General features: G+C 27.5%; 4 non-coding genes across 4 annotated transcripts; all 4 read left to right on the forward strand.

Moving 5' to 3' along the window:
* Positions 1-16,051: 16,051 nt before the first annotated feature.
* On the forward strand, positions 16,052-16,215 carry LOC119673612. The gene has a single exon (XR_005252129.1). It is a non-coding gene; the product is annotated as a U1 spliceosomal RNA (small nuclear RNA).
* Positions 16,216-16,819: 604 nt separating this feature from the next.
* LOC119673613 lies at positions 16,820-16,983 on the forward strand. Its single transcript, XR_005252130.1, has one exon. It is a non-coding gene; the product is annotated as a U1 spliceosomal RNA (small nuclear RNA).
* Positions 16,984-17,562: 579 nt separating this feature from the next.
* Positions 17,563-17,726, forward strand: LOC119673614. The gene has a single exon (XR_005252131.1). It is a non-coding gene; the product is annotated as a U1 spliceosomal RNA (small nuclear RNA).
* A 593-nt stretch (positions 17,727-18,319) lies between these two features.
* Positions 18,320-18,483, forward strand: LOC119673616. Its single transcript, XR_005252133.1, has one exon. It is a non-coding gene; the product is annotated as a U1 spliceosomal RNA (small nuclear RNA).
* Positions 18,484-18,543: the final 60 nt, after the last annotated feature.

Consider the following 18,543-nt stretch of genomic DNA (forward strand, 5'->3'; position numbering starts at 1 on the left):
AAGTGCTATGTAAGATATTTTCTGTATATGGGTCATTCTTTTACAAACCGGAACGGATTTTGGCAAAAAATGACCTCATGATCTCCGATTTGGCTGGAATTTTTTTTATGAGCTCCTTTTATAATATAAGAAGACCCGTAGCTCGGGAAAAATTTTTGTGATTTTTTTTCCTAGGAGATATGGACCCATGGGATTTTGAGAATTGGTATAGTAGACATATTTTCAAATGGCTGTATCTCAAGTTCTATAAAAGGTAGAAACTTGAAATTTACAGCATTTCAAAGATAATTGATTGAACTTTTATGAAATTAAAACAATTAAACAATTAAAATTGTTTATATTTAAGTACTAATTAACCGTTAAATTTCAAAAAAAAAAATTTCTCAAAACTAGTTTTTAAATTTTCGTTTTTTATATTTTATTTCGATTTAGTTTTAAATTTTACTACGAAATAAAAATTTTCAGGAAACCATTATTTTTGAAATATTTTTTAATATTTAATATTTAATTTTTCTCCCGCAAAACACATCAAGCGCATGCGTACTACATTTTCATTGAATGTATTTTCAAAGAATACACTACATATATTCTTATATCATATTTTTGATTTCGATTAATAATAAAATTCTACATAAAACCCAAAAATTTCAGGACGATTTTGTAATTAGAAGTACTTTTAAAAATTTATTTATCCTTCATATCACACCAAACACATACACACGATTTTTCAGTAAAAAAACAAAAGGAATATGCCACACAAATTTTTTTTTACTTTTGATTCAAATTAATATATAAATTCTACTTCAAAAATAAATATTACCACTGTGATATTCCTTTTAGAATTAATTAAAAAAAATTAATTAATCAGGTGTCCTTCACGTTACTCATACGCACCATAGTACCATGAAATCAATTTTCGAAGGAAAACGATACAAAAACTTTTACTTTTTATTTCTGAATTGAGTTTATCAATGAATTCTACATAAAAATGAAGCTTCTAAGGACGTTAGTATTCTCAGAAATATTTTTATTGAATAAATAAATCACAAATTTAATAATAATATTATAATATTATTAATATTAATATAATAATATTTTGTGTACCATATGTATGGATCGATTAGTTTCACAATACTGTTCTTCTTGAGGTGTTAAACTGTTATATTTAAACTTCTTTTATCCTTTAAATTTGTTTAAGTAAATTCGTTTAAATTTGTTTTTTTTTAAAATGTTGTTTGATGAATTACAATTCTATCTCGACATAAGCAAAATTTTCATTTAAACTATTTTAAATTTTAAACTTTCTGTCTTGTAACAAAAAAAAACTTCATTCTCTACATAATATTTGTTCAAATTGTTTCATTTGACATTTGGTACATTTCTCTTGACTAATGTATATTTTATGTTTCGAATTATCTGCTATGCGTACATTTTACGGAAAATAAAAAGAAAAGTTCAGGGACAAGTGACAGTAAGTGTCAAATTTTGTTAGAAGCATTTTCACAAACGAATTTCAAAAAATATTATCCCTTTTTAATTTAATTTTGAAAGGTGAAATATTTTCAATGTTTTCTGGAATTAGGGTCCACTCACAAACCAACAGCTGTTCTGTGTATTCCTTTTCCTAAACTGTGAAGTGCCTTCCTGGCTCCTTGTCATCCTTCCTACGCTACAATATATTTTTTTTATTAAATAACTTTTAAAATAATTTGATGATTTTCTTTTATAAAAAATGACAAGTTGAATATTGGAATTTTACTTTTTACTGGTGTTAATTTTATTCTCAAATGCCTAATACTTTTGGGTATTGGCATCAATAAAAATGAATTGTTTTTCTTACCTTCATTTAATTAAGTGAAAAATTCAATTATTTGTGAAGGGCTTGTGAATTTTTTTTCTTCAAAATTATTCATGCGCATAAAAGGGTTAAATTAGGATAATATGTATATAATTTTGTTTGCGAGTAATTCGAGAAGGGGTCTTAAGCACCAAAAATATTGAAATTCAGTTGAACATAAGATTTTTTGTAGTAAAAATCACTTGATCAACAATTAAGGCAATTTATTTATATTATTTTATTTTATTTTCTTTAAAACTGATTTATTAGAATTTTTCTAATTGTTTGTCTAAATTATTCAACTTATTCAATAAATGAATTAACGAGTGATATAGATAGGTTTAACAAATTCAGTTTAATTACTATGAAATTACTTTGCTTATTATGATTGGCCTCGATTATGATTTTAAGAACTTTCGTCCTTTTCGAAAATATTAGTGTTAAGGTACATGTAGACACATAGGCAGGAAAGGCACTTGAGGGACCCCATAATGGAATATAATTATACTGTTTTTACCCTGCAAGCCTCTTCCAAATTAATTAACTTGATACAGGCCGTGTTACATATATGAAAATATGTGTCATTGTGAGCTATAACCAAGTGGTGTTACTTGAATGTTAAAAAATAATGTTTAATTAAAATGATTAACTACCATTAACTTTTTAGTCAAATATGTATAAGTTTGTTACTTTAGTAACTTTATTTGACTTTAGATTAAATTCACTTTATATCAATTAAATACAAATTCGAAAATACAAATACATATAGCTTGTAATGCATTGAAAGGGATGTATAGAATCGTGTTAAGAATATGTGATTGTAATGCATTTTAAGAGACATCGGAAGCTCTAATAGGTATATATAGCATATTCTATAAATGAACCTCTCTATTTAAAATACTATCAGTAGGAGCACTGTCAGGTTAACAGCAATATGTTACTAGGCAGTAAATACATATAAAACAAGATACTTATCCAAACTCTTTGAACAGGATGTTAATTGATATATTTAGTTTTTGAAAGTTAATTTAATATAATAATTTTAACAAAAAGTGAGTTGGAAAAAAACAAATTTCAAGTGAAATTTGATTGATTGCTGATGGAATTCAAAGAAAGACATAAATCATTCCCTTCGGCTAATAAAAGTTAGTCAGAAGGTAGAAATCGGTGCGCTTAAATGACTTATTAAGATTATTCTTATCTGGAAGGAAATGACAAAGCAAACACCCCACCTTGGTGATTTTATATATCATGAAATATCGATTGTTAACCGAATACGGGGTTAATACTTTTAAGCTAATTGTCTAATATATAAACTAATTGAACTTATTGAACGACCAGAATGAGTAGTTATTTGTGAAGTTCAAAAAGTTTGCCCAACTGCTCATTGTTAAGGACAAAAGTTCTATTAAGTTCGTACAAGTTCTATTACAAGTTCGTATTAAGTTACGATTTAACGATGTCTATCTATTTCATTCGAAACCTGTTAATACCTGACCTGTTAATTTGCCCGTCAGATTGTAAGACAGACAAATTAAATTTTAGGTACTAACTTTGTGGGAATGTGATTTCTTTGAAGGATCTACATTGGATATACCATCGGATATATTATTGTTGCCGTAAGAACTGATTGATCGGAACCAAGGATTATTATAGTTGAAATAAAAACTGATCTATCCACTGCAATGTACAATGCAAAGTAAATATCATAAACATTGCGATATACAATATAATTAGCTTAATCATCTTATGCCGATCCAAAGGACGTAAATAATTAAAGTTAAACATTTGTCAAAACTAAGTTTATTCCATTGTTATACAAGATAAACTTTAAGTAAAATCTTTAAATCTAGTCTGGACTTTAAAAATCCAAAAGATTCATAGTCAGTAAATATGCATTCGTCAAATGCCATACGTTTATAAAAATGCATATATCAATGATGAAATATTTGAGAGTGGGTATTTTTGGTTTTTTTTTTAAGTAAATAAGAATATATTGCCTAATATCTGCAATTTAATCGTTCATGTTGTAAATGCAATTACAAAGTTTGATTCTAAACGCTGAAATATTGCACAAAATACAACCATTTGAGTATTTGAGTTTCTAAAACTTTGGGGTTTTATGCAAATGACTTAAGAGTCAAAAAATTTGGTATGCAAATCCAAGTTTTTCTATTTCGTTCTGTCAATCTCAAAATATTTGCAAAAAGATTTCAGCATTTGTAAATAACATTTCTGACATAGACATTGCAGTTTGAAAGTTTATAAAAAGTTTATATGGTAAAGTTAAGGCAGTAAATTTTAAGTAGAAATGACTAAGTGATTTTTATATTCAATGCATGTTGAAATATATACAATTTGTTTATAAAATGTTGATTTTCAAAATATTCTTAGTTTGATTAAATGTACCTCAATTCTACAATAAATTGGATTCGTAGAAATACTCTGAATATGGAAAGACCTTGTACTGCGATGTCAGTAAAGGATTCTGTGTGACAGATTAGAACAAGTTTGAACAATATATTTCTGAAGATCTGTTCTAAAATATATATGCACTATTGTAATATTAATCACATCACGAACATGTTTTACTAAGTGTGCTCCATTGTTTTGATATTTCATTAGCTCTGGTATAAAGAGTTCTTCTATTTTCTAAACTAACTGTACGTTGTGCTGGTGTTTCACATTCAATGTCTCTTACTTGACAAGCTAATTGAATTTTTTCATTTATTAATAACTTGTTCATATTCTTGATAATAAAATGTCAAGAAGAGTACAATATTTTGTCTCGATCTAAATTCCGTAAACAGACGGTCTATTATGCCAAGTTGAGCACCTTTGGCGATTTTGTTTTATTCCATATGTTATGAAGAGTAATAAGTCTGCCCCCTATCTGAATAAATCTATTGTTGTTAAGTTTAAAGAATTCAAAAAAACATGTGCTCATATGTCTCAAAGTCGACATTGAGCTATTAGGAACTCGAGTTATCGCCAATTTGTGTATAAGTAGAAAGTTTTAACATAGATTAAAGATTCAATCAGACATGAATCTGTAAGACGAATTCAGCTGTAGCGTTAACCATGTAATGCTATTCGGAATGTTATCCGAATTCTTTGGGGTTGATTCGGTCGTAAAGCAAGGTTGCATACTGTTCCCAATTCTCTTTATAATGGCATTGGATGACGTTATGCGTACTTCACGAAGCGATAGCACCGGAATACAATGGACACCCTTTAGCAAACTTGGCGAAGTTCAGTATGTGGAATATATCTGTTTCCTAAGACATAAAAGTTCTGAGTTACAGAAAGAAATTGACACACTTATTTCCTGTGAATCCAATTTGTTTTGTACATAAGTCGTCAAAAAACAAGATTAATGTACAGCGTATATACTTTGCAGGATCTTTCACCTATCAGAATTGGTAATGGTGCAACTGAGCACATAAAATCATTTTTATATCTGGGTGGTATCATTACGGATAAAAGTGGTGCTAAGGAAGACGTTTCGGTTCGGCTGAGTAAAGCTTAGTCAGCAATGTGTGCAAATCTAACCAAATAAGTACCCGTCCTATGCTTCGAATATTTAACTCGAATGTCAAGTCAAGTCAAGTCGATAATATAAAAAATAAGTAAAATTCATTAGAAACCTTTAAAAATAAATTTATTATATTCTGAAAATTAAATTATACTTTCTTATAAATATTTACACTCTACATTTACAGCTAAAGTTTTCAAATTTTTTGTTATTAAATTTCATCAAATAATATAAAAGAATATAAAAGAAAAGAACGAAATCATACTCAATGGCAAAATTTTCAGCTAATGGAATAATGGAAAGTAAGTTTAATTCACACAATGGTTTTATTACCAAAAAGCTATTCAAAGCTATTTTTATATAAAATATATTTCTTTGTATTTTTTAATGCTATCACAATAGGTGGTCCGAGCGGATTTTTGTTAGGAGAAAATAATGTATAAAATAAAGATACTACAATTAAATATATAAGTACCAGAGCGTCAATAAAAATTATAATTTACAGTTCTTTATTTAAACAAGAAAACCAAAAATGACTTCAGACCCTAAAATGACATTTATTGAACCTATTATTGCTATATAACAGGAAATCGAATGTGAACATTTTGGTAAATTTTAATCTAATTGAACTTGCATTCTATTTTTTTTTTTTTGTTGAGGTACTTATATGAATTAACTTTCTTAAAGTTAAAGTAGTGAAAAATTAATTAAAATCGTCAAAAAGGAAAATGAAAGTTTATTTCTTTAACCATTTCCGCTAAACTTTCCATTGCCAAGGAAACAAATTATTTCAATGTCAACTTATTTAGCAAAACTTCTTTGAACTTTGACTTTGAACAGTTTAATTTGGAAGAAAATTGGAAAACAATTCTGCGGTACCGGAAATTAACTTTGGTAAATTACTAAATTTTAAACACGCTAATATTTCAATATTCTTGAAAAAGTAATTTACAAATTTAATTTTGTTTATTATTTGCTCTTTAAAGTAATGCTGAATTTAAAAGAAGAAACTCAATAATATTGCTTATACTTTTTATATTTTATTTAATATCTCTCAAAAAAAGTTTTTAGTAAGTTTTATTTTGGAACAAGTTCAGTATTGTAATCCTTATATATGATAAGAATAAATTAATAAATTGCTTAATTTTCAATTATAGTATTCTTGTCCTTAATATAACAAGGTGAATAGTATACCGTAAGTTAACTTATCAGACTACAATCATTTCAATAATAATAGGTATAGTAAAAAGAAATTCATTATTTCAAATACGAATATATCCTAAGAACACTGATGATGAGTACTTGACAATACTCGAAACAGCGTTGTATGGTCAGCCAAATTTCAATAAATTAACTAAAAACATTTGTTGTTGTCTCTTCATTTCTATTCGAACTCGTCGAAATCCATTATTTTTGCATGAAATTGAAGGTTTATTTACTATAGTTAGAATGATCTGATTTTGGTCAAATATGCGCCGTTTTGTTTGTTAACTTGTTGCCAACTTCATTATGCCTCTCTCATAAAGTCCTTATCTCTAGGTATTGGCAAACAATTAGGACTGAGACAGTCGATTTTCACAAGCTTCTTTTGAAACGAATTTTTCACCAGGAAATTCATTCAACACGGAGTGGAACAGATGGTAATGACTTGGTGCCAGGTCTAGACTATAAGGCGGATGCAAAAGAACTTTCCAACCATGTTCCCGAAACTTTTGGCGAGTCATTCTTGAAGTGTGGGATCTGGCCTTTCCCTGATAGAAGACAATCCTTCTTCTATTGCCCAAAGTTGGCCGTTTCTGGGCCATTGCTTGCATCAGATGCTCCAGTTGTTGACAGTACAGTTCTGATTTAAGAGTTGTACCGTAGGGGAGTAGATCATAATAAATGATTCCCAGCCAAACCCATCAAACACATAGCAAAGTGTTCTTGGCTCTACCACCGTTCCAGCTGGCTCACCGCGATTTGAACACAACCGTTTTCGATTGACATTGCCGTAAGTGATCTTGTGGTTATCATCAGTCATCAACCGCTTTAGAAATGGGTCGAATTTGTTACGATACACTATTCACATTTTCAGCCACCTGTCTAAAATTTTCGCGTTTATCAAAGAACAACTGTAAAATATGGCTTATTTTCTCTTTACTACTGCCCTTAAACAAAACTAAGTCAATCAATAACCAAACTGTCAAAAATATTTTAAGAACGAAATTTCATCTTTCTAATGTCTAATTACTAAAGCCATCTGTTGGGAAATATTGCAAATAGAATTTACACGTTGATATATATGATATATATTGCACCTTATGAATGATTAGATTTGGAAAAATCAATTAAAAAGAAAATCTGGTATCTTTATTCCCGCAAATAGTCAGTGGTCAACTAATTCCAACATATTTGTATCACTTTGATGTTAATGTTTCAATATTTTATAGTGGTCTTTATACTATAGTCAATATACATTATAAACCATTTAATTTTAACGTTGCCTATAGCATGGCTGGCAGTTCTTTCGGGATTTCTCTATGATATTTGCTCACCTGCATTAACGATGTTTGTGATGACTCTGATTGGTAAGTGTTGTAGAAATGCATTTTAACTGTATTTCACTGTTATCATTTTTTTTACATATGGCGTTGATGTATTGGTAATCAGAGCATGGAAAATCTGTGCATTTCATCGTAACGAACTGAGGTACAATTTTTTAAAAATGCAATTGCATTTCAGTTCTCTTGCCTGCAGCGAACATACGAAATACACATAAAATACTTTATACATATGCTCTTTTAATGGATTCACACTTCACTGAATTCACATATTCAATACTTTTTACAAATAAAAATTTTAAGTCCAATGAATATGAAAACCATCTCTGTTTGCATACAATTTTTGACTGCAGCAATATTTTTGACAAATATTTTTAAATCAAATATTAAAAATAATTCTTGAACGATTTTATTATCATATGAAGTTCAGAAGTTTATTACATTCAAAAATTTTATAATGAGTTGAACATACAAACGTACTACTAATATACCATATAAATTCGTTTTTATTATTAAAATTTTAAGGCTTTTTGAGTTTTGTTGCTTGAATTATTGAGATTCATACATAAAATAGAATTTTTTTCGGTAAAAAATATTTCATTGAATAGGATTGGTACAAACTGAACTATATAAAGAAAGACGAGTGTTAATTTACTGTACTAGTGTTCAGTTCCCAATTAAAATAAGTAAGGTCCGGAGTTATCTCTCTGCTTACACATATGATTTTGTTTGTTTTAGCCTTTCCGGTCCATGTGTGATATATGTATCAAAATGATAAATAGTTTTTTAATTATTTTGGTTAACCAGTCGTTATATTGTTTAACAGCTATTTTGTGTACAGTTTGTTCAATACATTTTATATTTAAGTATTTAAAGAGATGTGCAACCACCATGCTTCAAATGTGGATATATTCTTACCATGAGCCATCTCATAAACTGCTTTAACAACTCAACCAATGATACCAACCTTTTTAACGCAATCAAGAATATCGACTACAATATAATAAAGCTACACCTATCCAAAGACATATTAAATAAAATTTAATTATAATTCTTAACATGAATATAAGCACAAGGCAAATGACCTAGCAGTCCAGTTTCTTATTCTTAGTCAACTTTAAAATTAATTTTAATATTAAATCTCACAAATAAGTAATTAAATATTAAAGTATTTGTGTATTTCTTGATTTGTTTATATATCGATATGCATAGTAATCATGCTTAAAAAATTGTTTTCATCTTCCATATATAATGCCATGATTTGATAGCTTTGTATAGCCCCAGAACTGTATGTAGTATATCTAGATTGGTTTGGTGATAGACAAATAAATTACTTCTTTGCAAAGTTTTTACTCGATGAAAACTTTTTAGTAATACAGTACTTTATTGGTTACTCGATGAACTTGATAAATATTCAGTGGTTACTGGTATACAAATTAATAGTCCAGTTTGTTGATCATGGGATTAAGTCATCTTAACATAAGATTTTAGTCGCAGATATCCATTGAATATGTATCTCATCATGAATTTTATTCTGCGTGGTAATTGTTTAAATAGGTTTGAAGAGATTTTATTTGTTTCAGGTGTTTTCTTACAATTCAGATTATTGACGATTTCCTATGTTATTTCAATACATATGCCTGATTTGTTACTTAAGTTAGGCGCTGACATATTGGTGTAGTATCAATATTAAATGGAATATCAAATATTTTATCAAGGCAAACATTTCTGCTTTCCTATCACTTTTTTCTGACCCATTGTCTAGTTGATTTTTATATGGTTGATATTTGTCTATTGAAAACATAGTTGGGATTATGCATTTATATCTCGAAATTATTATGTAAAAGTTTTCCATAGTTATATTCTTTTCTTGGAGTGTTTATATCGTCTGTGTTATTATACTGCTGGCATTTCGTTAGTTGATATTTATGGATATTGTTTAAGTCTACGAGTTTTTTTATACCTATATGCTGTAAACTCTATTTAAATTTATAAGTATAAAGAAACTGTTGAACTTGAACCCCCCACATCTATAAAAATGATTATATCTTTTTATTTTTAATGAAGAAAAATATATTAATATTACTTACTATGTTTTATAAAAATAAACAAATAAATGATTATAATAAAATACCTAAAAGTTGCATTTAAATGTTCGAATCTGTTTAATCAATGTAATCTTCTAAATTAATTTGATTAATATAATTAATATAAATATATATACATATAAATTTATATATATATTTCAGAATACCAATTATAAGTACTATATATATAATGAATACTTATAATTGGTATTCTGAAATATAATATAATTTATTTTAACTTTCAATTTCGACAAGATATGTATTTGACACCCTTTATATGCTCTTTCTACTTCGCCTTGTGGTCTTAAAACTGTTAGGGATAATCTTTTATTCTTTGTTTTTATATAGAAATTTAGCTACAAAATTAGTGACATCAGTGTTATTAAATATATATTACTACATATTTCTATTTCACTAGTCCTTTAATAAATGATATAATAATAGTTGCACAACTAGAACTTTATTTGCTTAAATTACACTTATTCTTTCTAAATAGAGAATTTTTTTTTAAATACAGCTGTCCCTTGACACAATTTCTGGATATGCTCGTGATATATATATATATATATGTATAGTTTGTTTATATATATTATAAACTTATTTTAAATATATAAGAACTATATTTAATTGAAGGTTGTGCTTTCTAAAAATAATTTCAAAATTATTTCATTATCATATTATTTATTTTCTAACAATACAATTATTTCAAATATTAAATATATATAAATGTAACAAAATTATAACAATTTTAGCCTTTAATATATATATTTAAATATACATTATGCAAATTATTTTGAAATTTTCAGTTCTTCTATAAATAACACTTTATTATATATAATTATATTTAATTCAGGAAGTTTTATTTGTTAATAAAAGTATATACATCATTTTGAATATATATATATTTTATATCTAATTATTATGCATAATATTATATGATAATTAATTTTCTGATAATAATTATAGTAATATTCATATATTTGTATTCAAGGCTATATTAATTTTGCATTTTGCATTCCGAAGCAGGCAATTCACCATAAGTTAAAACTGATGTCATTTTAACTATTTTCAATAAATTTTTAAATCTCTGGTGTGTTTTTAATTATTTTAAATTTTTAAAATAATTACATTTGTTGCGGTATTTTTTATTGCAATATTTTTTCACTTTTATTTGTAAATTTATTTCGTGAACACAATTTTACATAGTATTGAGTACAAACCAATAACCTGAAACCAATGTTGCATTGTTGTAAATATGCACTTTAACAATGTCCCGACTGGAAATTTGTTGGGTAGTCGAAATCTTATTGGGACTAGTATATGCGATATATAATAACAGTAATGCATAACATGATATCATTTTCAGATTTTTCAGTAACATTGTCTCAACCTAGTTATGCGGAATATAATTATCTTCTCAGTTTCATTTGAGGTCTAGAACTGAAATAATGTTATATGATACATAAGATGACCTTAAACAGTATCCTTAGGGAAGATGAGGTGTAAACTTTTTAATTATTATCTAATATCGATTATATATGATGTTCTTGCCAAAGACTTATTACGAAATATTGTACTGTCACTGATAATGGTCGCGTTTCAGTTCTTTAAGTAAGAACCACATAGGTATGTATCTTTACTGCGCCGTATTTAACTCAGTAAGTGATCCGCAATGAATTTGAAGACATTTGGGATCTTTATAGACACCGATATTATATGTTATTTTTGTCATAGGCTTGTTACGAAATTGTGTAGTGTTGGCTAATTAGGGCATTATGCGATAATTTAAAAATGTTTCGGTTGAAAAATTTTGTAATTAAAAAATTAGCCATTAATTAATGGCTACCTATTAAGTGAAAATGATTCGTTCTTCATTCAAACTAAAATTGTAGAAAATTCTAATCTGTTGTGCATCACAGAGAATTATAACGAGTCATATTTTTAACACTCAGAGTACATTAAAAAAAAAACCAAATATAAATAAGTATAAATGTTTTTCTCAGACACTATTTGTACGCATTCACATTCATTACATAAGCATAAATGGCAAATGATTCACGAATCATAGCATATACTTGAGTGGTATGAATGAATGAATAAACTCATCAAAAATGAATGACTCGATCAGGCATTCGTAAAAATTTTGTGTGAGCGCTAGTGTTGGCTAAGCAAAAAATTTGTGTATGCTGAGTTTTATGGTTTTGGTGCTATTTTTTTTGAATGCGAGAAAACCTTGAAAGCCTATTCAGTGGGGTATTTCAATTGCACAAAAAACTCCCCTAGTCCGGAAGGAAAGCTCCTTCAGGAACTGCCGTTAGGTAATACGTCTGAAATCTTAAATCATTAGTCTAGTCGTCACGTCAGAATTCGTCCGTGGATGCTTGTGGAAGCATATCTTCCCGTCGTCGTAGTTGTTTCGCAGCTCTCAATTCACGCATCAGAGAGAAAATATTTAAATCTGCAATCGAGTCTTGGAAAAACGAACAGCAGATGTTATGCATTTTTATCTAACTCTGGGCAAGCAGGATACCAGGGATCCTGTAGTATGTGAAACCTGTAAAGCTAGGCCTTGAAACCACCGTGACCGTGTCACCGTGTCAGAACTTGCGTCAGGTAGAAGTTTAAATCACTGTGTCTTTTTTAATCGATGCTTTTGGTGTTTGTTGTTAACATTGTAAATGCATGTATTTTGTTTGTGTTCTAAAATATTATGTATGCATTAAATTAGGAACTGTTTTAATAGGAAATTGTATGCACAGTTAACAATAGAAGAAAAATTTTTGCGGACTGTGACGTAATACTCATGGATGATTCATAAATCATTTGCATCATGTTTGTGTCGAATCGGGTGGAGTCGTATATTTGAAAAATGGAATTAGAATGCTTATAAATAAAATACAGTAAATGATTCAAGTAGGATTCGAGTATTGAGTGTTTACTGCAGTTCTTTGATGCGTCAGATATGGATTATACACTTTCATCATTAGCAGATTGCTTTATTGCCTCCATATATAAGTAAAATTGATAATTTGGGTTACAATAAAATATATATTGTTAATTAGATATATGACAACTGATTTGATGGTGATATAAAATTTGATCAATAATTGTTAAGTTCTGATTATTAGCACTTAAACGAAACCAAACATGTAATTCTTCTGAAAAGGATCTGACTTTGTTATACTTTTAATTATAATCGTAAGTAATTGTTACACTCATGACGAAATTTTTCTTATGATTTTTGGAAAATAGGACGATATTATGCACATATTTTCAGCTGGGATTTTCATTATATTTTTTAAGTGAAGGTGAAAATTGCATCTACAATTGTTAATTGTATACGTTTTTGTAATGTTTTCAATACAGCTTTAGGCGTAAAAAAAAGGTAACTAATTATTTTACTATTTGTTTTACATTTTATCTACAAATAAATATATATAAATTTATAGAATATTTTAAGAACTAAGGCAATATAAAAAAATTTGTTGTAAATAAAATTTTATAAAATTTTATTGCAACATATATTTACATTGTTTATATTGCATTGTATATTCGCAAATAATATATGCATATGTTAAGAGGAATTAAGAATTTTATTAAATAAATTTCATGGATTTTTAAATTATTTAAAACAGGGCGGACCAAAGCACGGCCCACAGGACTCATACGTCCAGCGACTAATATTTGTGCGGCCCGCGACATGTTTCTAATTTACCACAATTATGCAAATTTTTCTTTGTTATATTTTAGTAACATCATATTATTTTAGTTTTGTTGTATCCCAAATAAATTAATTAAATTTTTTTAAATAATTTAGTATACTTCACGTTTTTTTATTTAGTTGGTAAACATTTTAGTATATATTTCTTTGTATAACTGGGTCAAAAACCTTGTATCCAGTGCCGTAAGTCATTATATTAAAAATAAAATATTTTTCAAATGGCAATAAATTAACGTATGTATTTATTTCTGCGGCCCGCCTACCTATTCAGTGATTTGTATAGGCCTGCGATCTTATCTGGTCTTGACAGTTCTGATTTAAAACATTAATTAAAACATATAAATATAAAATTAATATTTTTATTGAAATAATTTCATTGATTTTTAAATTGAATTAATTTAAAAATTATCATCTAAAACCTAATCTCGTCAATTTAAAGGCGTAACTTTTTTGTGATATATAAACATAATAATTAGAAAAGAAAATTAAGTTCTTTCAGTTTGAAATATGCAGCCTAAGATTTAAGTCCGTCGTTTGGTAATCTTCCGCACAAGGATATTTTAATTATAAAGCGATTAAAATGCAAATAATAAATAATCAGGATCAGAACAGAACAGAACAGAATAGAACAGAACTTTTGCAAACAGAAAATGGAAAAATTAATATTTAAACTGAACAAAAACAAATTAACACCAACAAACGCGTTAAGGAAGTTTTTGTAATTTTCTTAGTCTATGTTGATTTCCGAGTTGACAAACTTTTTGTCTGTTTTTAAGCTACGAAAATCCGCTTTGTAAAATTTATTTTGTTGGTTTAGGAATTAAGCTTCAGTGTTGGAAATTATTTCTGTTTTTCCTACTGTAACGGAAAGCAAAAAAATATTAAATGTTCTTTTATTCCAAATAAATGCTACAAAATAACTCAAAACATTATCTGAACTAAGCACTAGATTACTTATTTTTGGCGTCTGAGCAGAGAAGTTCAGATGCTTGACTGTGTATTGTTACTGGTGCTGACCTTTGAATTTCTCACTTCCTTCGAGAAGTAACTAGTAAATAAATATTGTAAATCAAATTATTTACATTAATAAACTTTTAGAACCAAACCCGTACCATAACTGGAAAATGAAACAAAATATTTATGATTTATATTTCATAAATTTTTATTATAATCAGCTTCTAATTATAATTATATGAAACTCATTACTTCTTCATATTTAAGATAATTATTATTCAAAGTGTTATTCTACATCTGATGTATAAAATAAAAGTACTAATTTAATTTTTCAGCTCACGTGGTCTTTTTATAAAATAATGTTGTGTGTAAAAATTAAATTTTTTGATTTAAAACAGAACTTAAAAAAATAAAAAGGTACAAATCAAAGGTTAAGAGACCATAGCAACCTTTGGTCCAAAGTATACCATCTCTATTATCTTTACAATTATTTTGAAATAACTAGTTTTTATTAATTCGTTCGATAATATTTGCCATTTGTATATATTTTATATTTTCCCCCTTTTTGAGATCTTTTGTCAATTTTAAAATAACGCGTTTTTCATAGTTATTTTCAGGCTTTGCATTTCTAGAATTAGAAAGGTATGGTTGTATTTAAAAGCAATACAAAAATTGTAATAATAAATAAATAAATAATATTTAAAAAGTATTTAACCAAAATATTTATGTCGATATAAAAAATAAGATTAAATTATTATTTTATAGAGAGGTTTTCGAACAGAAGTGAAACAACAACAAAAATTTATTTTTTTAAATTATTTTAATTAATTGAATTTTTGGCTGACCAAACAGCTGTTTCGAGTATTGCCAAATACCCTTCATCAGTGGTCTTGGAAATAATTCTTATATTTAATTATTCGTAAATAATTATTTTTGAGACTGCAAGTACCAGGAATCGAACTCGGGTCCTGCCAAATATGAAGCTCAGAATCAGCGCACCTTAACCAATTGATCCAAAGCCGTACTTGAGTTTTTATTATTTTATATAAAAATTGTAATATGAATCAAATGGTCCACTCAACTAGCCTTCAGAATTTATTTCTAATCAAACAGCAGAGTTAAATACTAATAAAAATTAATTTATATAATATGTGACAAATAATTATTTAGATTTTAGTCACAATTACCATCACGGTTGTGTTAACGAAAAAAAAAAAAATGTTTACAATTAAAATATTTACAATTTTCATTAAGTTAAAATATTGAATTGTGATTGTGTGAGAGGAAAAAAATTTTTACCATTGAAATGTTTATAATTTTCATTTAATTGAAATATTGAATTCATTAAGTATATCCCAATTTCAATATAAAAGCATACTTACCTGGCGTAGGGGTTACCGTGATCACGAAGGCGGTTCCCTCGGGGCAAAGCTTGACCATTGCACATTCGGTTGAGTAGAACCCTGCGATTATTCCTAATGTGAATAACTCGTGCGTGGAATTTTTGGGTGTCGGGATGGCGTACGCGCCGACCCGGTTAAAGAATACATTCAGATATAATATTTAGGATAATATGTATATCGAATGCAATATAAATGATTGCAATCATTTATTAGAATTGCTTTTTTACATTGACATTAGCTGTATTGAGTGAGAAAAGAATAATGCAAAAAACTTTTAAATTGTTTAACTAATTTTTATATTAACTTTATTAACTTTATTTAATAATTAATAAATAAATAATATTTAAAAAGTATTGAACCAAAATATTTATGTCAATATAAAAAATAATATTAAATTATTATTTTATATAAAAATTGTAATATGAATCAAATGGTCCACAAATGGTCAACTAGCCTTCAGAATTTATTTCTAATCAAACAGCAGAGTTAAATACTAATAAAAATTAGTTTATATAATATGTGACAAATAATTATTTAGATTTTAGTCACAATTACCATCACGGTTGTGTTAACGAAAAAAAAAATGTTTACAATTAAAATATTTACAATTTTGATTAAGTTAAAATATTGAATTGTGATTGTGTGAGAGGAAAAAAATTTTTACCATTGAAATGTTTATAATTTTCATTTAATTGAAATTATGAATTCATTAAGTATATGCCAATTTCAATATAAAAGCATACTTACCTGGCGTAGGGGTTACCGTGATCACGAAGGCGGTTCCCTCGGGGCAAAGCTTGACCATTGCACATTCGGTTGAGTAGAACCCTGCGATTATTCCTAATGTGAATAACTCGTGCGTGGAATTTTTGGGTGTCGGGATGGCGTACGCGCCGACCCGGTTAAAGAATACATTCAGATATAATATTTAGGATAATATATCGAATGCAATATAAATGATTGCAATCATTTATTAGAATTGCTTTTTTACATTGACATTAGCTGTATTGAGTGAGAAAAGAATAATGCAAAAAACTTTTAAATTGTTTAACTAATTTTTATATTAAATTCTTTATTTAATAATTAATAAATAAATAATATTTAAAAAGTATTGAACCAAAAGTATTTATATCGATATAAAAAATAATATTAAATTATTATTTTATATAAAAATTGTAATATGAATCAAATGGTCCACAAATGGTCAACTAGCCTTCAGAATTTATTTCTAATCAAACAGCAGAGTTAAATACTAATAAAAATTAGTTTATATAATATGTGACAAATAATTATTTAGATTTTAGTCACAATTACCATCACGGTTGTGTTAACGAAAAAAAAAATGTTTACAATTAAAATATTTACAATTTTGATTAAGTTAAAATATTGAATTGTGATTGTGTGAGAGGAAAAAAATTTTTTAATTTTCATTTAATTGAAATTATGAATTCATTAAGTATATGCCAATTTCAATATAAAAGCATACTTACCTGGCGTAGGGGTTACCGTGATCACGAAGGCGGTTCCCTCGGGGCAAAGCTTGACCATTGCACATTCGGTTGAGTAGAACCCTGCGATTATTCCTAATGTGAATAACTCGTGCGTGGAATTTTTGGGTGTCGGGATGGCGTACGCGCCGACCCGGTTAAAGAATACATTCAGATATAATATTTAGGATAATATGTATATCGAATGCAATATAAATGATTGCAATCATTTATTAGAATTGCTTTTTTACATTGACATTAGCTGTATTGAGTGAGAAAAGAATAATGCAAAAAACTTTTAAATTGTTTAAATAATTTTTATATTAACTTCTTTATTTAATAATTAATAAATAAATAATATTTAAAAAGTATTGAACCAAAATATTTATGTCGATATAAGAAATAATATTAAATTATTATTTTATATAAAAATTGTAATATGAATCAAATGGTCCACTCAACTAGCCTTCAGAATTTATTTCTAATCAAACAGCAGAGTTAAATACTAATAAAAATTAATTTATATAATATGTGACAAATAATTATTTAGATTTTAGTCACAATTACCATCACGGTTGTGTTAACGAAAAAAAAAAATGTTTACAATTAAAATATTTACAATTTTCATTAAGTTAAAATATTGAATTGTGATTGTGTGAGAGGAAAAAAATTTTTACCATTGAAATGTTTATAATTTTCATTAAATTGAAATATTGAATTCATTAAGTATATTCCAATTTCAATATAAAAGCATACTTACCTGGCGTAGGGGTTACCGTGATCACGAAGGCGGTTCCCTCGGGGCAAAGCTTGACCATTGCACATTCGGTTGAGTAGAACCCTGCGATTATTCCTAATGTGAATAACTCGTGCGTGGAATTTTTGGGTGTCGGGATGGCGTACGCGCCGACCCGGTTAAAGAATACATTCAGATATAATATTTAGGATAATATATCGAATGCAATATAAATGATTG

This window comes from Teleopsis dalmanni, chromosome 1 (genome assembly GCF_002237135.1).
Source record: "Teleopsis dalmanni isolate 2A chromosome 1, ASM223713v2, whole genome shotgun sequence".
NCBI lineage: Eukaryota > Metazoa > Arthropoda > Insecta > Diptera > Diopsidae > Teleopsis > Teleopsis dalmanni.